The sequence below is a fragment of the Chiloscyllium punctatum genome, unplaced genomic scaffold (genome assembly GCF_047496795.1).
Source record: "Chiloscyllium punctatum isolate Juve2018m unplaced genomic scaffold, sChiPun1.3 scaffold_309, whole genome shotgun sequence".
Lineage (NCBI taxonomy): Eukaryota > Metazoa > Chordata > Chondrichthyes > Orectolobiformes > Hemiscylliidae > Chiloscyllium > Chiloscyllium punctatum.
This window is the reverse complement of record NW_027310043.1, coordinates 870-25558: the sequence shown is the minus strand read 5'-3', so window position 1 is coordinate 25558 and position 24689 is coordinate 870. Positions and strand designations below refer to the sequence as shown.

Genomic DNA, 24689 nt, shown 5'->3' with positions numbered 1-24689 from the left:
GAGATGGAGTGCAAAGAGAGACAGGAACATGTGGACAGACAAAAGAGTGGATAATGATCTTGCTGGAAGGGTGCACAGCTGTTAATGGAGGGGACAGGAACCTGTGTCTGGCAGCATCTCAGTGGAGGTGGTGGAAATGGTGGCTGATGATCTACGTTCTGCTGCAAAAACAGACCCTGAGCTTCCAGTTGCCTGCCACTTTAACACACGAGCCTGTTCCCTGGCCAACATCTCTATCTCAAGCTTACTGCAGTGTTCCAGTGAAACTTGATGCAAGCTGGCAGAACCCTCCAAAAACATACCAAATTGCCTCCTCTTTCAAGGATTCACAATTTCCCCTCCCATGTGGTCAACAATGCTCTCCAGTGTAGTTCCTCCACTTCCTGCACCTCTACTCTTGAACCCCACACCTCCAACGCAACAAGGATAGAACCCCCCAGTCCTCACCTTCCACCCAGATACAACACATCATCCTCTGACAGTTCCACCACCTTCGATCAGACCGCACCAGAGATATATTTCTCTTCCCACTCCTTTCAGCATTCCACAAAGGCCATTTCCTCTGCGACTCCCTCATTAGATCCATGCTCCCCACCAACCCACCCTCCACCCTCCACTCCCAGCACCTTTGCTTGCCAGTTCAAGAGGTGTAAAACCTGTGCCCACACCTTCACCTCAACGTCAATCCACGGCTCCAAAGGATTCTCCCACATCCAGCAGAGATTTCCCTGCACGTCCAGATACCTCACCTATTTTATCCTTTGCTCTCAATGTGGTCTCCTCTACATTGGGGAATCAGAACGCCAACTTGATTCAGAGAACATTTCTGGAACACATGCACCAAACAACTCCACCACCCTGTGGCCGACCACTTCAACGCCCTCTCCCACTCCACCAAGGACATGCAGGTTCTGGACTGCCTCCATCGCCAAATCCCAGCCACCCGACGTCTGGAGGAATAACACCTGATCTTCCACCTTGGGATCCTTCAACCACACGGCATCAAGGTTTGCTCACCTCCCCTCCCCCCACCTTATCTCCGATCCAACCCTCCAACTCGACACTGGCCTCTTGAACTGTCCCACCTGTCCATCTTCCTTCCCAATTATCCACTCCAACCTCTCATCATTACCTCCCATCTACATCGACCTATTGCCTTCCGAGTTCCCATCCCACCAACCCCACACACCCCTCTTATTTACCTCTCAGCCCTCTTACTTTTGGAGAGCTGATGAGTGAAGCAGCCTCCTTTCAGCATTTACAATTCTGTGAACATTTCATTCTGAGCCCTCGAAGGAAAATCAGGGCAGGGTTTGTAAAGAGGTCAGATTGAATGAGGGTCTCAGTGAACAAAAGTGAGACACAAATACAGAGAGGTTTTGGGATGGATTGAATCAAATGTTATCAATTTGCACGGCTGCCAACATTACAGAAGTTACAAATGGGACTGATCAAGAGAGTGGAATTAGAGCAGCAAATAAATCTTAAACATTTATGCAGCTAAAGGGGATACTGGGTAAAGATACCACAGTTAGTGCTGATTTCATTCCAGACACACCGGCCAGGGCACACTTCCGTGCTGTGTCTACCATATTGATCTCTTTAAGATTTTTGTTCATTTGAAGTGTTTCATGTTTAGATAGTCCAGAGAAGACAGCTTCATTCTCCTCAATGTCTTCTGCCAAGGCAATGCTGCTGTTAGAATTCAAGTCGCTATGGTGTGTTACTGGCTGCTTCAAGGACTGGAACTGGCAATTGAGACTGAAAGGTTACTGTATAAAATATCTTCAATTGTATTGCCAGCTTGCCAGACACATGAGGGGCTTTAGAAAAAGAACTTAAATGATGGGCACTGAGTGTCAGAGTGCCTACTGTTGTGGGGACATTCTGTTTGGATACAATCTATTGGTAATTGTTAGAATTGACTTATCCTGGCTCCAGAGAAGTGGTCAGAGCATTATAACGGTCATCAAAGATGGTAACAAATTTCCCAGAGGTTACAAATCGTAAATGACAGAGTAGGCATGAGTTCTGCTGGTAAAGTGTATAAATTTATTCAAAATGGCTCCAATTTACTTTCAGAAACAAGTGAGAGAAAAGCACATTACTGAGGCCTTTACATTAGTTAAAATTTAGAAATTCAGGAGAGCTGAAGGGAGAGCTGGTGTTGGCAGTTGTAGTAATGATAGGGAAAAACTTGTTTCACAGACAGAGAGAGTTCACAGATGGAAAACTCAGCTTTAACATCACATCAACTGCAGAGTCGTCCAATTCTGCAGGTCCTGGTCCTTATCAGTAATATAAAAGGGAAAGCAGCATTCCTAGCTCAGAGAAATCATTCCCATGTTAGGCAGCTGGTCGAATATTTAACTGGTCATGTGATCTGGGAAGACACCAATGTAACGGGACCAGGGCGAAGCTGTGTAAATGTGGGGACTGTGGGAAGAAATTTACTTACCCTTCCCAGTGGGACACTCACTGACACAGTCACACTGGGGAGAGGCTGTTCACCTGCCTCACGTATGGGAAGGGATTTACTCGATCTTACAATCTGCTGAGGCACCAGAGCGGGCACAATGGATTTAGATCCTTCACCTGCTCCATGTGTGGGAAAGGATTCACTCAGTCCTCTGATCTGCTGAAACACCAGCGAGCTCAATCTGGAGAATGACCATTCACTTGCTCCCAATGTGGGGAGAGATTCACTCAAATGGACCACTTGCTGAGACCCCAGTGAGCCCACACAGGGGGAGAGGCCATTCAGATGGTCAGTGTGTGAGACGGGATTCTGTGATTCATCCTGACTCCCTGAGACACCAGCAGGTTCACACTGGGTAGGAGCTGTTTCCCTCTCTGTGTGACAAGGGATTTGCTGAGACTCAACACGACTGAGGGCCCAGTGAGTGCTCACAGGGAAGTGGTCATCCCCCTGCTCCGTGTGGACTGCAGGACTCTGATTCTGATGTTACTGTCCATCAGAGTCAGGAGTGGACCTTGTACATGATGACACTGCTGGAGTATTGATGTTGTTGTTAACCACATTAACTGGGCTGGAGTTGACTGAATTTATATTGCCACTTTCTGAACCTCTGGGTGTCTCTCTGGGCAGTAGGTCACCACAAACAGCAATGTGACAAGGAGCAGGGTTCATCTGTATTGATTTAAATTGTGATCATAGCACTGCTGTCTCACAGCACCAGGTAAAAGGTTAGAGTCCAGCCTTGGTCAACGGCCTATGTGGGGTATCCACATTCTCCCCATAATAGTGTGGGTCCCCTCCATGTGCGCTGGTTTTCTCCCACAATTCAAAGATATGCAGGTTAGGTGGATCGGTCGTCATAAATTGTCCACAGTGTTCAGAATTTGCAGACTAAGTGGATCAGCCATGGGAAATACACTGTTACAGGGATGGAGTGCTCTGGGCGGGATGTTCTTCGAATGGTCGGTGGGGTTTGATGGGCCAATGCTCTCCTTCCACACTGTAGGGATTATATTCTATGATTGAGGATAAAGAATATTCTCAGGGTCTCCTTGGAGGAGGAGCATGTGGAGTGTATCAATGCTCTCTATGCCATTAGATAGAGGTGGGCACCGCAGGGGATACAGTGCATTATCTCCACCGCCACCGCCACCCCCTCACCCCCAACTCTACATTGATTTAGTCCCTTCCCACTCTGTCACTTGTAATGGTTTGCTTTGCCCATAATGGGTTTTGTTTGTAAATATTCAACTGACGACACTGGTGTGCTACTGATGGTGATTATATGTTAACAAAAAGCAAAATAATGGAATAATGATGTTGATGGTGGGAAAGTTGCTCAGCTGTGTGAGATAACACTTCTGGGTAAGAGAAATGGGAGAAAAATGCTTTACAGCTCACAGAACAAGAACTGAAAGTAGTTAAATCAAACCAGAGAGGAAGGAATATTTCCCTGGAGTTTGAGTAACTGAAAAGTGATGGGGTCCGGGAGTAGGCAGGATTTTGTTTAAAGGGCATTTGAAATTTTAAAAACTGTTATATGCAGATAGTTTCGATTCTTTAAGTTTTATTTATTATGGAATAAACTTGTACTTTTAAAAAAAAACAAATTCACAAACCTGGCGTTAAAGACAAATGTTAAATAAAATCCATCAAACTATCCCTCACTGAAAACAGATGTGGAAGTGCAATCTCCTGCAGAATCCCTGCCCTGACTACTTCTTCCTACCTGGGGCCATTGGCTATATGCGTACCTGGGAGATAGCAGCAGGAGAAGGCCATTCGACCTTTGAATCTGGCTCCACCATTCAATGGGAAACAGCTGACCATCCAGATCAGTCTCCTGTTCCTGCTCTGTTCCAATCCCCTTTCATGACTTTACCACGAAGAACTATATTTCAGTCCTCCTTGGGCTTCACTGCCTTATATACCAGTGATGTTGCTGTGTTATTGCTGGGTGTAGGCAGGGGTAATGTGATGGTGCTGCTTCCTGGAGGACACACTCAGCGTCCCTCATCATCCTGCAGTAACATCAACTGGGTTTCAGCAATTAGAGATAGAACCCATTTCCAGGATATGGTCATCACTTGCTCAGCCAGCATTTATTCCCCATCTCTAGGTACCATTGAGAAGATGGTCGTGAGCTGCTGTCTTGAACCATTCACGGTCCATTTGGCGCAGATAGACCGACAATGCTGGGAGGGAGAGTGTTGCAGGATATTGGTCCAGTGATTCTCCATCTTTGGTTCTTCAAATACTGGTCAACTTAATCACAATCTGCACATGATTTTGAGATTTCAGTCTGCAAATCTTCACCGTCTCGCACCCTGTGTAAAGGAATATGCACAGATTAGAAATTCAGAACAGACTATTCTAGTTTCTCTGGAATATCTTTTTCCCCTTTCTTCCCCCGAAGCTGTAACCCTCCAGTCCACTTACTCTCTCCTACCATTCTGACTCTGCTGCCCCTAATGAACACCCTCCCCATTCTCATGGAGTTACTGATAAACAGATCCATGCCATCACTTCCTGTCCCTGGTTAGACTCTGCACCCTTTCTGGGTTCACTTCCTTTCCCTTCAGTTGTTGCAAGACAATAATATAAGAACAGAATGAAACAGACAGAAACAGAAAGGGAGGTGGCACATCCTGGACAGAAGAGGAACCTTAAGTCTGGGAGAATGAGTCAGATTCTTCCTTGTTTCCCATTAGTTTATTCCCAGCATTACAATGAACTGGGGATGGAGAGTGGTCCCACGAGGGTGTAGTGACACTCTGACCCCCCAACTGATCAATACTACAAGCAGATACGTTCCTCCTCTAGCCAATCACAGTGTGAAATACTTTCCCCTAATTACCCCAAAACACGTGCTCCAAAACCTGCCAACATTCTGCACATGTACAGTGCCGGGTTTCCCCACACATGTATTGTCCCTGCCTCAGGGATTGTGGGAGTTTCAGTCCCCATGAAGTCACTGGAGGCCTGTCTCTGGAAAGTGAATGAAATGTGTGGGGTGGAAGGGTGTTATGTATAGGATCCCCATTCAGACAGACAAGGACATATGGCTTGTCACTGGGTTTTACTGAGACATCTGGTTAGACATCCCAATTTCTGACGTAAGGAATATAGATTCAGTCAATTGCAGGGTGGAGGGGTCAATACGGGGAAGCAGTTTTAGGCAGAGGTGGCTCAGTGACTCGCACCTCAGCCTCACAGCTTCAGAGATCCTGGTTTGATTCAACCCTTAGGTGACTGTGTAGAGTTTACACGTTCTCCCAGTGGCTGCATGGTTTTGTTCGGTGTTCCAGTTTCTTCCCAAAGTCCAAAGATGTGCAGGTTAGGTGGATTTGCCATGCTAAACCACAGTGTCCATGCATGTGCAGGTTAAGCCATTAACCATGGGAAATACTGGGAATGGGTGACTCTGAATGGGATGCTCATTATAGGATTGGTGTGGACTCGATGGATGAATACCCTGCTTCTGCACTGTAGGGATTCTATTCTATTCTCATGAAGAAGAATGTACCTATCTCGATGTGTTGTGAATCTGTGGAATTCCCTATTCAATACGCAGTGGATGCCAAGACAATGAGCAAATTTAATGGACAGATACAGATTTTTAATTTGCAATGAGCTGAAGGGTGAGAGAGACAGAGAGAAGGCGGGAAAATCCAGCTGAGACCGAGGTGAGCTCAATCATCATGGTATTAAATGGTGGAGTTGATTCGAAGGGCTGCATTGCCTCTCCTGTGCCCAGGGCTTATCTTCTTACGGTAATAACTGGAAAGCGGAATCAAAACTCACCAACTTCACCAAAGGAGATTTTCGGAAAATGTCGGATAGTCAAGTGGAATAGTATTCAAAACTGAGATAGTGAGGAAGTGTGTAGAAGATAATGATTTTGCAATTTTAAACTGAGGGGTAACAGTGATTTATGGTTATAGACTGTGTGGTACATTCACACTGTCCAGAATACTGTTTTGTGAATATCTATTCTGCAATTTATTACAAAGCCAAGGTCACTGATAATGAAAACCAAAACACCCAGGAAACATCGCCTCACCTCGTAATCTAACAAAAGACGCGTGATATATCTGGTTGAATTTAGAACACAGATGGAAAGCGGGTAGATTAAATCCAGTACTAAGATCCTGTGCTTAAACAAAGAAGACTACAATAGGACGAGGCAGGAGTTGGTAATGTAGACTGGGAGCAAAGACTTTACGGTGAGATAGTTTACAGATAGTGGAGGAATATCAAAGTAATTTTTCGAAGTGCTCAGCAAAAGTATATATCAGTGAAAAGGAAGGACTGTCGGAAAAGGAGTAATCTGCCGGGGGTGTCTAAGGAAATAAGGGAGTCTATCAAATTGAAATAGAAGGCATACAAATTGGCAAAACCAAGGAGAAATTAGGAGATTAGAAAAACTTCAAAGGTCAACTGAAAGCTTAATGGGATTGGGTATAAATAGTGATGAGTAGCTATGCCCAGGGCCAGAATAGCAGTTTACACTGTTAGAGGGAAACCTATTGTTTGGGGAACATATGGCCTCTGTAATTGTTGAAGCATTTAACAGTTACCAGAGAGATAATCCTGATCAAATTAAAAATCACAGCACACCCCAAAAACTTGTACTTCCAAATAAACCTGTCGGACTATAACCTGGTGTTGTGTGGTTTTTAACTTTGCCCACCCCACCCCAACTCCGGCTCCTCCACATCAGAATCCTGACAGACAGCCCCACTGAAACTGAAGCGCCTGTCAGGTACTTGAGGGAGCCACGGGGGGTGTGGGGGGATGGGGTGGAGTGGTGTGTGGTTTAACCACAGAGTTGAACTGAACTAGAATTTTTAACTGTTGTTGCCATGGAGATAATCCTGAGAGACAGTCTCTATGTAAAGTCACAAATCACAAAGGAAGAAGAATGGGAGCCGTACATCGGACCTGATGCTGCCTAAAGGCGTTTTGCACGTAAAATACCCAGGTAACGACCACGTCTCATCAATAAATACTCAAAGAAGACCTCTCAGAGTTCTGTGCCTTGTAATTCCTATCCAGCAGGGTTCAGGAAGATGAGTACACAGCAGTCAGTCTTCACAATGGAGGATACGAAGAACATGCCAGTAATTGATAAGGAAACTGAGGAAGGTGAGGACCTAGATAATAACCATTATCGTGAAAGAGTTAGAGCTGGGCAAGCTAATGGAGTTAAAGGTACACAAGTCTCATTGCCCTGATGGAATACATCCCAGGATACCAACAGAGTTAGGGGGACAAATAGCAAATGCACTTACTTACTGCATCCTACAGCAGAGACAGGCCCTTTGGCCCAAAATGGCCCATGCCGATCAGAATGCCCATCCATGCTAACCCCATTTCCCTGCACTTGGCCCACCTTCCTCTGAAACTTTGCTATCCATGTATTTGTCCATGTTTTTACATGTTGTTAGTGTACCCGCCTCAACCACTTCCACTGGCAGCTCATTCCATATGCGTACCACCCTCTGTATAAAACAGTTGCCCCTTAGCTTCCCTTTTATTCTTTCTCCTCTAACCTTAAACTGATGCCCTCCAGTCCTTGGTTCCTTGGGAAAAAGACTGAGTGCATTCACCTTACCCACGCCTCGCATGATCTTATACACTTCTATAAAATATTCCCCCTTGGTTTCCTCTGCTCTAAACAAAAAAGCCCTCACTTGTCCAACCTCTCCCTGTAACTCAGATCCCTGAGCCCTGGCATCACCCTTGTAAATTTCTTCTGCACCTTTTTCAGTTTAATAACTGAATAATAATAGTTTAATAACATTGCGTTCATCACTTTTCCAGTGTTTCCCCATGGCGCTGGAACAGACATGACAACGCCAATGGATTACAATCAATGATCAATAACTTACCCCGTTACAACAATCCCATTTTCATAGCTTTTTCCATGATGCAGGTATTCTTTTGTCTTTCTGGTTTCATGGTTAATTGCCCTCATACAAAACCAATCTATGGCTTACCTCTTCCAGGGAAATGTGCCATGATTTTTTAGACTTTCAAGAACCAATGAAATCTCTCTCCACAATCCCCACGCTAACATAGACTTCACTGTCTCAGTACTTTTTTCCCCAATCACACTGAGATTTGAAATATTCGCCCACGGACAGAATGCACCACCTTTCCATCCAGATGAAAAGGCCAATGATATTCAGATCAGCACGGATCAAGTAACTATCAAAACTGAACATGAAGTTCAATTTGAATTTCTCAACTGCAAATCCCCCCTTTCAGTACTCTACAGCAGTGAAAACAGAAAGTGCTGGAAATCCTTAGCAGGTCTGGCAGCATCTGAAACGCTGACAGATGCAGGAAACATTGCAGCCTTGAAGAAGTGGTTAGATTATCACACCAGGCATGTGCGCTTGGTGGCCAGTATGTAGAAGATGGGGACATTGTGTTCAACAGTTTTATACCAGAGACTCTGACCTCATTTGATTCCATGTTTCTCTGCGATTCCCTCTTTTTCGGAAGTAGGCAGGAGTGGGAAGCAGTGGAGAATGTAAATGATGGGTGACCTTCCCAGTGAGAGGATTCGTGTACAGGAGCAGGGATCCCTTTCTGGAAGGGCCTTGGTGAGACCACACCTGAAGTACAGTGTATACCTTTGTTCCCCTTTCGCAAGGAAGGCTCTCCTGGTTATTGAGACAGTAAAGTAGGGTCACCAGCCTGAGTCCTGGGATGTGGAGATAGTTATGGGCTGCAGATGCTGGAAGTCAGAGTTTATACAATGTGGATCTGGGGAAGTGCAGCAGGTCAGGCTGCATCACAGGAGCAGGATGGTTGATGTTTTGGGTCGGAACCCTTTGTCAGCCCTGATGAATAGTCTTGACCTGAAACGTCACCTTTCCAGCCCCATCTTATTCATGCTGGTCATCAAGCACCTATTAATTCTCGTCCCACGTTCTGGCACTCAGCGTGTAACCGATATTGTAGTGCCTGGTGTGATCATCTCAACACTTCTTCAAGGCTGCAATGTTTCCTGCATCTGTCACCATTTCGGATGCTGCCCGACCTGCTGAGGATCTCCAGCACTTTTTATTTTTATTGTGGATTTCCCCCATTTTGCTCAAGCACTTCGAGTCAGAGAGCTGTACAGCTCCATATTTTGCTGACTATAATTCCTGGGATGTCAGGACTGATGGATGAAGAGGGACTCAATCTTCATTTCATCCTCCTTTCCTTTGGCTTTCTGAGCTGCTGACTACATCACTAATCTTCTACCTCCCATTCCCTGTCCTGAATCTGACCCATCTAAGCCTACACTTTAGTTCCCATCCCCCTGTTAGACTCGTTAAAACGACACCAATGGGACTGGCAAAACACTCCACCAGGAGATTTCTCCGAGCTTGCCCAGGGGTAACCGGTCAGGCTGGTACAGGACCCACCCAGAAACGGTCCCAGTGCCGGAAGAATCTAAACCCTTCTCTGGTCCAACATTTCGCCAGTCACACGTCCAACTGATCTGTCCTCTTATTCCTGCTCTCACGAGCACATGGCACTGTGAGTAAGTCTGACATTATTTTATTTCAGGAGCTACATTTTACTGTATCCCTGATCTCCCTATATCCAGCTTTCAGGATCTCATCCCTTTGTTAAGTGATGTCATTGGTATCGGTGTGTTCCACAACCACTGACTTTACCCTCCAGCTGCTCCATGATAATCGCGGATCCTGGCACCAGGGAGGTAACATACCATCCTGGATTCATGTCTGTGGCCACAGAAGTGCCAGCCTGTACCCCTGACCATTGAATCCCCTGTCACTATAGCCCTGCCACTGTCTTTCCTCCGGTTCTGTACAGCAGAGCTATCTGTGGTATCATGAACCTGGCTGTTGCTGATTTCCCGAGAAGCCACTCCACGCATTCACCCCCAACAGAATCCCAAGCAGGATTCAGTATCTTTTTGAGAAGTGGATGATCACTGGGGATTCCTGCACTGCCTTCCTGAGCCTTTTATTTGGTTTGATGGTCACCCATTCTCTTTCTGCCTGTGTAACCCTCACCTACAGTGTGACAAACTCACTAAACGTGCTGTCCATAATATTCTCAGATGACTCCACAATGAGTCCACTCATAACTCCAGGTCTGAAAAGCAGTTTCCCAGCAGCTGTAGGTGGGCCCACTTCCTGCACACATAGCCATCAGGGACACTGAAAGTATCCCTTATTTCCCACATTGTACAAGAGGAGCACACCACAGGTCTGAGGGCTCCTGTCACAACGTCTCTCTAGATTCAGCTAATTACTCCCATTAAGAGAATTTAAAAGAACTTTCAACCTTCCTTCACTTCAAACATTTCCATTATACATCAAAAGCCCCGATCTTTATTTAAGCTCATACATCATATTTCAAAAACTTAACAAATACTCTGCAGATATCACTTACAAATTGGCTGTTCCCATTGGGACCATGTGAATTTCTCAATGGCCTGAACTAAACCAGAGTTTCAGCTTCAACTTCTCCCTGTCTCACCTCCCTCTGTTTACACCCAACTCCAAAACGCACTCATTAAGTCAAGCAACACTCAGTGCAGCCCTGTCATTTTCATTGTCTGCTCACACCTACACTGCCCTCAGCATCCTGTCCTGTCCCTATGCATCGCAATGGGAGCTCAGGAACTGCATCTCATCTTTCAGCTCAGCCCTTTGTAACCCCAGCGTCAACATGGACCTCAGCAATTTCTGGATGAACAGACAGTTGTCAGAACCTGGAACATTCCACCTGAAAATGTGCTGGAATTTGAGTTCACAAAGAATTTTAATGAGAATTTTGCAGGGAGTTGAAAATTAGGAGTTTACAGGTTAACATCATGAAGTGAGTGATTGGGACTAAATCTGACAGTTCCTGCAAAGAGACTAGGTATAATTTAGATAATTCTGTGCTCCCACTCAGGCCAAATCGCCCATGGGGGATTCAACCACAAATGTGAACATCTTTCTGCATTTTGCTTTACAAAAGTATTGAAGATATTTTACCAGAGACAGAACAGACAACCCTTTCTCCTTCCACAGTAAAATGCTCATGATATTCAGAGCCTGATGACTCCGCTGAGTGCAGAAATCTGCTTTTTTGAAATCCCGTCCTCAATTATTCTCATTTAATATCCCATAAAGAGAATTCACAAAACAAATCTCAGCCAGTGCAGGATGAATTGGAAAGACAAATATTTCTCCGGTATGTGTCTGATGTGTAAATGCTCCTCTTTCAAATCACCCCTCCCCCACCCAGGAAGAGGACATGTCCATGCACCTTGCTGTACCGTGCCCCCAGTAAAAATGGCGGCCATAACCCAGGACCTATCACTGACTGAGGCCCACAACCGTTTTCCCATTTGCTGTAAACATGGGACCAAGAGTTTCTAATTCAGGACTAACATCCTGTACAGACGTGTAAATAAAACCTCCCAGTCTAAACTGAATCATTTTCTCCCGGTTTCCGCTGCCAATCCCCCTTCCCAGTTTCCGGCTCCTGCACACAACAAGGGCCATTCCGGGTCCAGTAACCCTTCCTCAGAACCGATGGCAGCTGGGAAAATTAGACTCCCTACAGTGTGGAAACAGGCCATTCGGTCCAACAAATCCACACTGACACTCCGAAGAGTATCCCACCCAGACCCATTCCGCTACTCTGTTACTCTAAATTTCTCCTGAACAACGCACCTCACCTACACATCCCTGAACACGACGGGAAATTTAGCTTGGTCAATTCACCTAACCTACACGTCTTTGGACTGCAGGAGATAGGGGTAAAAGAGTAAATAATAGGTGGGATGGAGCGACCCTTCAACAACTTGTCAACATTTACTCATCTCCTCTCCCCGACCTTATCTCAGATCCAACCCTCCAACTTTTCACCGCCCTCAAACTGTCCCATCTGTCCATCTTCCTTCCCAAATATCCACTCCACCCTCTCACCATTACCTCCACCTGCATTTCCCTATTGCCTTCCCAACGACCTTCCCACCAGCCCTACACACCCATCCTATTATCTGTCCTCTTCCCCACCCTCACATTCCTGAAGAAGTGCTTAGGCCCAATATGTCAACTCGCCTGCTCCTTGCATACTACCTGACCTGCTGTGCACATCCAGCGCCACACTTTAACACAAGCTGGAAGAACATCACCTCATCTTGTACCTGGGGACCCTTCAGCCCTCTGGCCTCAATATTGGATTCCATAATTTTAAGTCCTAAGCCTCCTACGTACTAGTGTCCTAGCCCCCATCCCATAGACCAGGCCCTGTTATTACATCGCCTGCAATTACACACTACCTATGGTTAGTCACTAACAGTCTCCATAAACAGCTATTCACCCTCCCCCAGCCAGATCGTTATGCACTCATTTGTCCAACTGCTCCCATCACGTTCTTTGGAATCTATCACCACCTATCATTTACACCTTAAACCCTACCTTCTGCATATAAACCAACATTGTTTCTCAGGAACATCAGTTCTGACAAAGGGTCATTGGATCAGAAATGTTAACTTTGACTTCTCTTCACAGATGCTGCCAGACCTGCTAAGCATTTTCAGGATCTTCTGGTTGTTGTTTCTGATTCACAGCATCCGCAATTCCTTTGGTTTTCATTTACTGGGAGTTTATAATTCAGGTCTAGCAGCCTGCATCGTGGGTTTATCAACCCACCCAGTACACAAACTCAATTTCTCTCCCAGTCTCTGCTGTCTCTCCCACTCTCTTCACACTCACTGGGTCCCCCCTCACAGTGACATTGCACCTGCACAGCTCATGGTCACGTGTTGGCCTGCTGGCCACACCCCTCATTCACTCCCATTGGCGGGAGGATTACACCAACTCCCCTATTGGTCTGAAGCTGCCATCAATCAGCCGGGTCCCTTTGTGACTTGAGTGGTAGGAGGCTGAGGGGTGACCTCAGAGGTTTATAAAATCATGAGGGGCCTGGATGGGATACAGAGACAAGGCCTTTTCCCTGGGGTTAGGAAGTCCAGAACGAGGGGGCATAGGTTTAAGGTGAGAGGAGAATGATATAAAAGAGACCCAAGGGGCAACTTTTTTCATGTGCGTGTATGGAATCTACTGTCAGGGAAGTGGTGACAGCTGGTATAGTTCCACCATTTGAAAGGCAGCTGGATGGGTATATGAATGGGAAGGGCGTAGAGTGATATGGGCTAACTGCTGTCACATAGGACTAGATTAGATTGGGATATCTGGTCGGTGTGGACAGGTTTGACTAAAGGGGCTGTTTCCTTGCTGTACATGACTGTGGCTCTGCCCTGGGATGAGCTTCATCATTCAGTGAATGGGGCAGTATCACAGAGCCCAGGGCCTGGGGGTTATTCAGCCCATTGGGGCTGTACTCTCTCCATCTGGAGATGCTGCCAATCTGCCCTTTCTCCACTCCCATTTACCAGTCCTCCACATTTATCCTCAAATAGTTAAATTCCAAATCTTTTTTGAAAATAACAAAAGCTGCATCTAGCTGTGGTTCAAGCTTTTCCAGATGCTCAGAACCTACTGAGTAAAATAACCTTCACATTTTTAACCTGCATTATTTGCCAATTACCTGAAAGTAGTTACTAAAAATTGTGACAATAAATTCTCTCAGTGTTTCTGTAAATTAAATATCCTGGAAACAAATCTGTTTCTGGTTGAAATGACTGATTAAGCTTCTCAGCTCCAAGGAGAATTGTCAGGTCTTTTGCTAGCTCTCCATAAAAGAGAAATCTATCTTAATTTGAATTTATTAGTGTCATAGAGATGCACAGCACAGAAACAGACACTTGGGTCCAACTAGTCAATGCCGCCCAGATATCCTAAATTAATCTCGTCCCATTTGCCAACACTCGGCCTATATCCTTCTAAACGTTTCCTAAACACGTACCCAATCAGATGCCTTTTAAATGTAATCCTACCAGCCTCCACACTTCCTCTGGCAGCTCATTCCATACACGTACCATATTCAGCTTGAAAACATTGCTCTTTAGATCGCATTTAAATCTTTTCCCTCACACCTCACGTCTGTGCTCTCTGGTTTTGGACTCCCCTAACCTGGGAATAAGACCCTGGCCGTTCACCCTAACCATGTCCTTCACGATTTATCAACCTCGAAGGTCACCTCTCAGCATCCGATGCTCCAGTGAAAACAGCCCGAGCCTATTCAGCCTCTCTGTATGGGTCAAACCCTCAACCCTAGAAACATCTTTGCACACCTTTTCTGAATCCTTTCATGTTTTATTATATCATTCCGATAGCAGGGAGCCTAGGACTAAAATCAGAATTCCAGAAATGGCTGAATCAATGTCCTGTACAGCTGCAAAATAATGTCGCAACTCCTATACATAATGCACAGACCAATAAATGCAAGTTAACCAAATGCCTTCTTCACCACCCTGCCTATTGTACTTTCAAAGAACTATGAACCTGCACTTCAACATCTCTTTGTTCAGCAACACTCCCCAGGCCCTTCCCTGATTTGTTTTTCCAAAATGCAGCACCTCACATTTATCTGAATTCCACTCCATCTGCCACTCCTCAGCCCAGTTGTTTGAAGTCTCATTGTTCTCTGAGGTTACTTTCTTCCCTGTCCACTGCATCTCCAATTTTGGTGTCTCTGTAAAGTCACTAATCATAGCTCCTATATTCACATAGAAATCATTTATATAAATGATGAAAAGCAGTGGACCCAACACCAATCCTTACACCATATTGCTCATCACAGATCTCCAGTCCGAAAAGCAACCCTTCACCACTATCCTCTGTCTCCAATTTTCCAGCCAATTTTGTATAATTTGTTAACCAGTCTGTTATGTTGAACCTTGTTGAACGTCTTTCTGAAGACCAAGTTAGTGATTTCCATGCACAAAGCCATGCTGACTATCCGTAATTATTTCTTGCCTTTCCAATTACATCCAAATCCTGTCCCTGAGAACCCTTCCAGCAACTTGCCTGACTTCAGGCTCATCGGTGTATTGTTCCCTGGACTTTCCTCATCACCTTTCTCAAATAATGGCACCCGTCTTACAGCACATCACCTGTGGTTATTGGTGATACAAATATCTCAGCGAGGGGCCCGGCAATCACTTCCCTATCTTCCCACAAAGTTCTGGGACACACCTGATCAGGTCCCAGGGATTTATTCAGCTTTATGTATTATAAGATATCCAGTACCTCATTCTCTGTAATATGGACACTTGTCAAGTTATCACTATTTATTTTTCCAAACTGTCTCACTTCCACATCCTCTAAGTAAAAGCTGACATGAAATCCTGCCACCTCCGATGGTTCCACAGACAGCCTTGCTGATCTTTGAGGGTCCCTAATCTCTGCCTGGTTACTCTTTTGTCCTAGGTGTATTTGTCGAATCTCTTTGGGTTCTCCCTTAAACCTATTTCCCAAAGCTATCTCATGTCCCCTTTTAGCCCTCATGGTTTCCCCCGACTATACTCCTACTGCCCTTTTACTCCTGGAGGGATTCACGCAAACCCTGTAACTGCCATATCCCTCCTTCATTTTCTTGACCAGGCCCTCAATTTCTCTCGACAGGCAGCATTCCTTACACCTCCCAGCCTTGGCCTTAACAGGAACATACTGTCTGTGTACTCTCGTTGTTGCAGGCCTATGGATGCAATGGCAGATGAGGACATAGAAGCATTCTCAGTAAAGAGGTAGTGTTGGGAAAGATAACAGCCGAAAGGTAGATGGGTCGTCTGGCCGTGATGGAGTGCATCCCAGGAGACTATAACAGATGGCAGAGGCTAAATAGCAAACGCACTCGTGATAATTCACTAAAATGTGCTGGACTCTGGGACGGTTCTGACAGATTAGATAGCTGCAGATGTGATGCCAATATTTTTAAATGGACCTGTTAGCATAACATCTGTAGTGGGGGAAATGCTCGATCTCTCAAGGAAGAAATAGTGAGCTATCTGGATAGAAATTGTCTCAGAGCAGACACAGCATCGATTCATGAAAGGTAGACAACACTAAGCTGAGTGGTAGAGCAATGTGTGCAGAGGCCACTGTAAGTCTGCAGAGGGATACGGATAGGTTAAGTGAGTGGGTAAGGGTCGAACAGATGGAGGACAATGTTGGGAAATGTGAGGTCCTCCATTTTGGTCGGACTAACAGCTAACTGATGAAATGGTGAAAACTTGCAGCAGGCTGCTGTACAGAGGGAGCTGGGTTTTCTTGTGCATGATTCACAGGAAGTTGGTTTGCAGGTGCAGCAGGTAAATAAGACAGTGAAGGGAATATTGTCCTTCATTGCTAGAGGGATGGTTATGCTGCAGCTGTACAGGGTGCTGGAGAGGCCACACCTGGAGTACTGTGTACAGGTTTGGTCTCCTTACTTCAGGAAGGATGTACTGGCACTGGAGAGGGTGCAGTGGAGGATCACTAGTTTGAGTCAGGATTTCAGAGGGTTGGCGTATGCAGAGAGATTGAGAAAACTAGTTCTATACTCATTGGAATTTCGAAGTATCGGGGGGTTGGATAGGAAAAAAATTGAAATTATTAAGGGAGTAGATAAACTTGAAGCAGGGAGGTGATTTCCACTGGGGACAGAGCAAACTAGGGAGCAGAGAGTCAAAATAAGGGGATATCAGATTTAGGACTGAGATCAGGATGGACTTCTTCAGATAAATCTGTGAATCTGTTGAATTTGCTGCTGAGTGCAGCAGTTGACGTTATCAACTTGACTATCGTTAGGTCAAAAGGTAGATTTGTGAACAGGAAAGGAATTAAGGGTGATGGTGAGAGAACAGGACAGTGGAGCTGAGGCCATGAAAAGATCAGCCCTGACCTTATTGAATGGTAGAGCAGGCCCGAGGGGCCAGGGAGCCTACTCCTGCTCCTCTTCCTTCTGTTCTTTTGTTCCCACTTTCCAGCCATCCCTTTACCTGGGAATAGCAAAGAAATATTGAAGGTTCTCGCCTTGTACCGTCAAAATTCGCCTTTGTCCAATTTAGAACACCGTTTAGATCTGGTTTATTATTTTCTGTAACTATTTTAAAACTAGTAGAATTATCAGAGAATCCTGACAGTGTGGAAGCAGGCCATTCGGCCCATCACATCCACACTGACCCTCAAAGCCTCCTACCTTAAACCTGTAACGCTGCATTTCCCACGGCTAATCCACCTAGCCTGCACATCCCTGAACAATATGGCCAATTCAGCCTGGAATATCCACCCAACCTGTATATCTTTAGATAGTGGGAGGAAACCACAGCAAACAGACGAAACCCACGCAGGTAATAACAACAAGGTGATCATCCCTTTCTTATTTCCCAGGTCAACCTAAGTAACTTCGCTGGACGTAATCTCAGAATATCCTCCCTCAGCACAACTGTAATGCTATCCCTAATCAAAAAGGCCACTCCGCCCCCTCTCATGTCCCCCTTTCTATCCTTCCTCTTGCATCGATACCCCGGAACATTACGCTGCCAGTCCTACCCATCTCTGAGCAACGTTTCTGTAATACCCATGATATCCCAGTGCCACATTCAAAACCATACCCTGAGCCCATCTGCCTTCCCTGTCAGGCCTCTTGCATTGAAGTAAATGCAGTGAAACTTGTCAGTTCTACCTGGTTCTGTGCCTTGCCCTTGCCTGCCTTGACCGCCTGACTTCTGAACTGTACCAGCCTCAGACTTACCTCTTTTCTCACTATCTCTTTGAGTTTACCCACACTCCCTCACTGGTTTAATGACTCCTGAGTAGCACGAGCAAATCTCCCTGCTTGGATATCAGACACCTTCCAATTCAGGTACAATCCATCCTTCTTATGCACATCAACTCTACTCAAGAGGAGATTACAATGATCAAAACATGTGAATCCTTCTGCCCTATACCAGCTCCTTAGCCAATCATTCATCTCCTCCATCCTGCTATTCCTAGTCTCACGAGCATGGAGCACCTGGAGTAATCCACATATTATGACCGAGGACCTGGTTTATTATACTCCAGGCTAATTTGCTATATTCTCTCATCAGGCCATTTATCTTTTCCCCTTCCTTTTTCATTGGTACCAATGTACAATGACCTCCCACTGGTCATTCTTTCCTTTGAGAATATTCTGCTACCTGTCCGAAACATCCTTGACCCTGGCACCAGGGAGGTATCACCCCATTCTGATGTCTCACTGTTAGCTGCAGAAACAGCAGTCTGTGCCCGACTAGAAAGTCCCTTATCATCCTTGAGCGTTTGGAATCTGATAGACCTCTCATTATAGTGGAGCCAATCTCAGTAACAGTAACTTGGCTGTCAGTGCAACATTCCCTGGAAGTCTATGACAACCTACATTATCCAAAACAGTAAACATGTTTGAGATGGGGATAGCCACAGGAGACTCATGGCTGAAAAAATGTGTTGTTGGAAAAGCGCAGCAGGTCAGGCTGCATTAAAGGAGCAGGAGAATTGACGTTTCTGGCACAAGCCCTTCTTATGCTCGAAACGTCGATTCTCCTGCTCCTTGGATGCTGCCTGACCTGCTGCGCTTTTCCAGCAAAACATTTTTCAGCTCTGTTCTCCAGCATCTGCAGTCCTCACTTTCTCCACAGGAGACTCCTGCTCTACCTACCTCCCTCTCCTACCTTTCCGAGAGGTAACCCATCTACCTGACTGTATCGGCAGTTTTCCGGCCTGAAACTGCCACCTATCACACATCCTGACTCTTGTAAATTCTTCATTACCATTAAGTACTGCTCCATCTGATCCATGTGATCCAAGAGGACTTGCATCACTTCCTGCAGGCTATCATCAGGATCATTCAAACTCCCCCTACTCTCCTCCAGGAAGTGCACATCACTGTACGAATGGCCATCTCTGCACCTTAATCTGTAGATCCAGAAAAAGGCAGAGTCTTACAGCTTTACAAAAGACTACTCTCGAATACATTGGTACCTGTATTTTATATTTAAAACATTCAACCAAAAGATCATAACAGAGGCATTTAAACTAGTAAACACTCACCCTACTGAATGTTTTACTTTTTACAATCCGCAACAGAGTAAGATTTACCTTTTAAGAGACTGAAACCCACTGAGCTGATCCCCGGCTGCGAGTCACAGACATACAGCACGGAAACAGACCCTTCAATCAAACTCGTCCATACCGACCAGATATCCGAACCTAATCTCGTCCTATTTGCCAGCACTTGGTCGATATCCCTCTAAACCCTTCCTATTCATATACCCATTCAGAAGCCTAATAAATGATGCAATTGTACCAGCCTTCACAACTCCCTCTGGCAGCTCATTCCATAAACGCACCACTGTCGCATGAAAAAGTTGCCCCTTAGGTCCCTTTTATATCTTTCCCCTCTCGCGCTAAATCTATGCCCCCTCGTTCTGGACTCCCCCACTCCAGTGAAAATACCTTGTCTATCTATCCGATCCATGCTCATGATTTTATAAATCTCGGAGATCACGCCTCAGCCTCTGACACTCCAGGGAAAACAGCCCCAGCCTGTACAGCCTCTCCCTATATCTCAAACCCTCCAACCCTGGCAATATCCTTATAAATCTTCTGTGAACCTTTCTAGTTACACAACATCCTTCTGACAGGTGGAGAACAGAATTGCGCAGAATATTGCAAGAGTGGCCAAACCAATGTCCTGAACAGCCGCAACATGACCTCCCAACTCTCTTACTCAATACTCTGGCCAATAAAAGAAATCATACCAAACACCTTCACGATCCTATCTACCTGCGCCTCTACTTTCAAGGAGCTATGAACCTGCACAACAAGGTCTCTTTGTTCAGCAACACTCCCCAGGACCTGACCATGATGTGTATCAGTCCTGCTAAGCTTTGCTTTTCCAAAATAGAGCACCTCGCACTTATCTGAATTGAACTCCATCTGCCACTTCTCAGCCCATTTGCCCATCTGATCAAAATCCCATTGAAATCTGAGGTAACCTTCTTCACTGTCCACTACACCTCCAATTTTGATGCCATCTACAAACTTACTAACAATACCTCCTGTGTTCACATCCAAATCATTTATATAAATGATGAGAGGTAGTGGACCCAGCACCGATCCTTGTGGCACTCCACTAGTCACAGGCCTCCAATCTGAAAAATAATCATCCATCACCACCACCCTATGTCTTCTGCCTTTGAGCCAGATCTATATCCAAATGGCTACTTCCATGAGATCTAACCTTGCTAACCAGTCTCCCATGGGGAACCTTGTCGAATGCCTTACTGAAGTCCATATAGATCACATCTACTACTCTTCTCTCATCAATCCTCTTTGTTACTTCTTAAAAACCAGATCAAGTATGTGACACATGATTTCCCATGCAGAAAGTTATGCTGACTATCCCTAATCAGTCCGTGCTTTTCCAAATACACGCAAATCCTATCGCTCAGGGCTCCCTCCAACACCTAGTCTAGCACAGCGTCTGTAGTTCCCTGGCTTGTCCAAACCACCTTCGTTAAATAGTAGCACCATATTAACCAACCCGCAGTCTTCTGACACCTCAGCTGTGACTATCAATAATACAAAAATCTCAGCAAGAGGCCCAGAAATCACTTCCATCGCTTCCTACAGAATTTTTTGGATACACCTGATCAAAGCCTGGGGATAGATCCACCTTTATGCATTTCCAGACATCCAGAACTCTGCAGTATGGACATTTTTCAAGATGTAACCATTTATTTCCCCACATTTTACATCTCCCGTGTCCTTCTCCACAGTAAATACTGATGCAAAATATTGCATCTTGATAAAACAAACAAGGGCAGGACTTACACTAATTAAAAGTAAGGCTTTGAGTAGTGATATGGAACAAAGAGACCGAGGGGTTCAGGTTTTCTTAGTCTGTGTCACATGTAGACAGGGTGGTTAAGAAGGTGGTTAGCACACTTACCTTCATTGCTCAGACCTCTGAGTACCGGAGTTGGGAATTTAGGTTGAGGCTGTACAGGATGTTGGGGAGGCCTCTTCTGGAATACTGCGTCCAGTTCTGGTTGTGCTGTTATAGGAAGGATATTATTAAATCGGAGCGGATTCGGAAGAGACTAACCGGGATGTTGCTGTGAATGGAGGGATTGTGTCACAAGGAGAAGCTGGATAGGCTGGGATGCTTTTTCACTCAAGCGTAAGAGGTGGTGGGGGGGGGGGGGTGGAATTCAAGACCTGGGTGCATACAATTTGAAAATAGATGAGAAAGGTTTGAAAAACTAATTGGGGATTTGTTTTTACTTTTACATGTGTGAAGTGAACTCCCAGAAAAAGAGGCAGCTGTGAATACAATTACAATGTTTAAAAGACATTTAGACAAGTCCATAAATAGGAAATGTTTGGATGAATGTGGACCAAGCGGAGGCAGGTGCGATTAGATTAGTTGGGAATTATGGTCGACACGGACTGGTTTAACCACAGGGTCTGTTACTATGCTGTATCACTTTATGACTAATTCTCGCTATCTCTGTGAATTCCTCCATCCTCACAACTCCCCAGATCTCTGTCACCTCATCCAGACTTAACTCTTCCTTATCTCTAGAAGTCCTCTCTAGCCTCAGAACCATCACTATCTCTGGTATCACAAACATGTCAATCTCTATAACATCCTCCAATCTCCTCCTGTCTCATCACCCTCACGATCTCTAATCTTGACAACCTCCACAAATCTGTCCTTCTCCACAGTAAACACTGATGCCACTCGTTTAGTATCCCCCCAACAACCCCATCTCCTGCGTCTTCACACATAGGCTGCCTTGCTGATCTTTGAGGTGGCCTATTCTCTCTCTAGTGACCCATTTGCTCTTAATGTATTTGTAAAAACCCTTTCCCTATTCGCCAAAGCGGTCTCCTGTCCCCTTTTAGCCTTACTGATTTTACCCTTAAGTATACTCCTCTTGCCTTTATACTCGAAGGATGTTTGTGATTTGTTGGATTGGAATAAATGCAAAATATTACATCTTGGTAAAACAAACGAAGGCAGGACTTACACTGATTAAAAGTTGGGCCTCGGATAGTGATATGGAACAAAGAGACCGAGGGGTTCAGGTCTTTGAAGTATGTGTCACATGCAGACGGGGTGGTTCAGAAGGGCTTTAGCACATTTGCCTTCATTGCTCAGATCTTTGAATATAGGAGTTGGGACGTTATGTTGAGGTATTACAGGATGTTGGGGAGGCCTCTTCTGGAATACTGTGCCCAGTTCTGGTTGTGCTGTTATAGGAAGGATATTATTAAATTGGAGCAGGTTCAGAAGAGATTTACCAGAATGGTGATGGGAACAGAGGGATTGAATTATAAACAGAGTCCTGATAGGCTGGGTCCCTTTTCACTGGAGCACACAGGAGGCTGAGGGGTGACCTGATTAGAGGTTTATAAAATCCTGAAGAGTTTCGGTGATGTGAACAGCAGGTGCCCTTTCCAGGAGGGGACGCAATTCAAGACTGGGGACATACTTTTTAACGTGAGAAAAGGAAGGGTTTAAAAAGAAGTTCCGGATTTATATTTTGTTTTTGCACAGAGAGTGGTTCACATGTGGAACAAACTTGCAGAGGACGTGATAGATGTGAATACAATTACAATTTCAGGGTGGCACTGTGGCTCAATGGTTCGTGCTGCTACCTCTCAGCGCCAGGGACACAGGCTCAATTCCTGTATTGGGTGACTGTCCATGTGGAGTTTGCATATTCCTCCCCATGACAGCATGGGTTCCTCCAGGTGCTCCCGTTTCCTCCCACAATCCACAGATGTACAGGGTAGGTGAACTGGCCGTGCTCAATTGCCCATAGTGTTCAGGAATGATTGGGTTGAGTGAATTAGTCAGGGGTAAATGTAGAGCAAGAGGGTAGGGGAATGGGATTCTAATAGGAAAAAAAACATTTGGACCCGTATATCAATAGGGAGTGCTCGGATGGACTTGGACCAAGTGGAGGCAGGTGCGATTAGTTCAGTTCGAATTTATGGTCGACACGGACTGGTTAGACCACAGGGTCTGTGTCGATGCTGTGTAACTTTATGACTCGTTATCTCTGTAAATTCCTCTATGTTTGGAACTCTCCCTATCAGTGCCACCTCATCCAGCCTTACAAATCCTCCACATCTCTATAATTCCACTCCAGCCTCAAAATCCAAAAACCTCTATCACAAATATTTCTATCTCTGTAATATCCCCCATCCTCACAATCCTTTCCAACTTGCATCTCCTCCAGCTTCATTATCATCCCCATGTCTAATCCCCTCCAGTCTCTCAAAGCTCTGCTATATCTGCCTTTCGTTATTTCCAGCTTTCAGGATGCCCAATGTTTATTTCTCACTTGATGATGGCCCTTTCCAATTCCTGCGCTGAGCTTCTGAATTTCCTCTTAAAACTCTGCATCTCACGTTTCTCCCAAAAACATTGACCAATCACGTGCCATCTATTCTAGTATCACCTTTTCTGACCTGATGTCCAATGGAGCCTGTCATATTCCTATAATAAACATCTCAGCGGTCTACAAGACAGAAAAACGCTCTAGTGGTACATTGGGTCTGTGAGAAAGAAAACTTTCTTTCATACTGTTGAGGGCTGCACTGATGCAGGCAAGTGGAGAATGTTCCAACACGATCCTGATGCGTGCCTTATAGAGAGCAAACAGACACTGGGGAATCAGGGGTTTGGGAAAACTGAGATTGTTCTCCTTGTAGCAAAGGAAATTGAGGGGAGCTGAGAGACAAGTGCTTACAAAACATATACATCAGGATGTTAAACCTTACACTCATCAATTCATCATAAATGGATTACTGGACACATATTGAAGATTTCGGGGAGATCGATTGACAGGACGGTTTGATTCAAAGGAGAATTTTTATGCAGAAAATGGAATTGAGCTGGAACAAAATACTCACACACAGTGCAAATATCCAGGTCCTGATGAATGGAGTAATTCAATCAGAGTTTGGCGTTACAATTACTGAGATTGACATCTGAATATCCACCTGTAGTATCCTGTAATACAAGTTTATAAAATCTGTCACTGTCAGGTCAGGTTAGAAACTCACACCATCCCCTCCTCCTGGTCCAGGATGACTGTACACATCACCCCTTGTGGAGACCAGTAGTCAGCTCAGGGGGAAATCTGTGTGGGTTTCTATGAGTTTCCACCTTGGGACTTCATGTGACTGAACAGGGCAGATCTTTGACACATGGGAGAGAATGTTCCAAGAGTCAGTGAGATGCGGACAGCAGG

At 45.2% G+C, this 24689-nt stretch overlaps 1 long non-coding RNA gene across 2 annotated transcripts in view; it reads right to left on the bottom strand.

Moving 5' to 3' along the window:
* Positions 1-24449, bottom strand: part of LOC140472390 (uncharacterized) — a 38878-nt gene extending 14429 nt beyond the window's left edge. For both annotated transcript variants that reach the window (XR_011957608.1, XR_011957609.1), the window contains exons 1-3: positions 24349-24449; positions 21371-21475; positions 4234-4806 (exon numbers count right to left, since the gene is read on the bottom strand). This is a non-coding gene — a long non-coding RNA (uncharacterized lncRNA). The remainder of the gene's footprint in view (positions 1-4233; positions 4807-21370; positions 21476-24348) is intronic.
* Between the last annotated feature and the right edge of the window lie 240 nt (positions 24450-24689).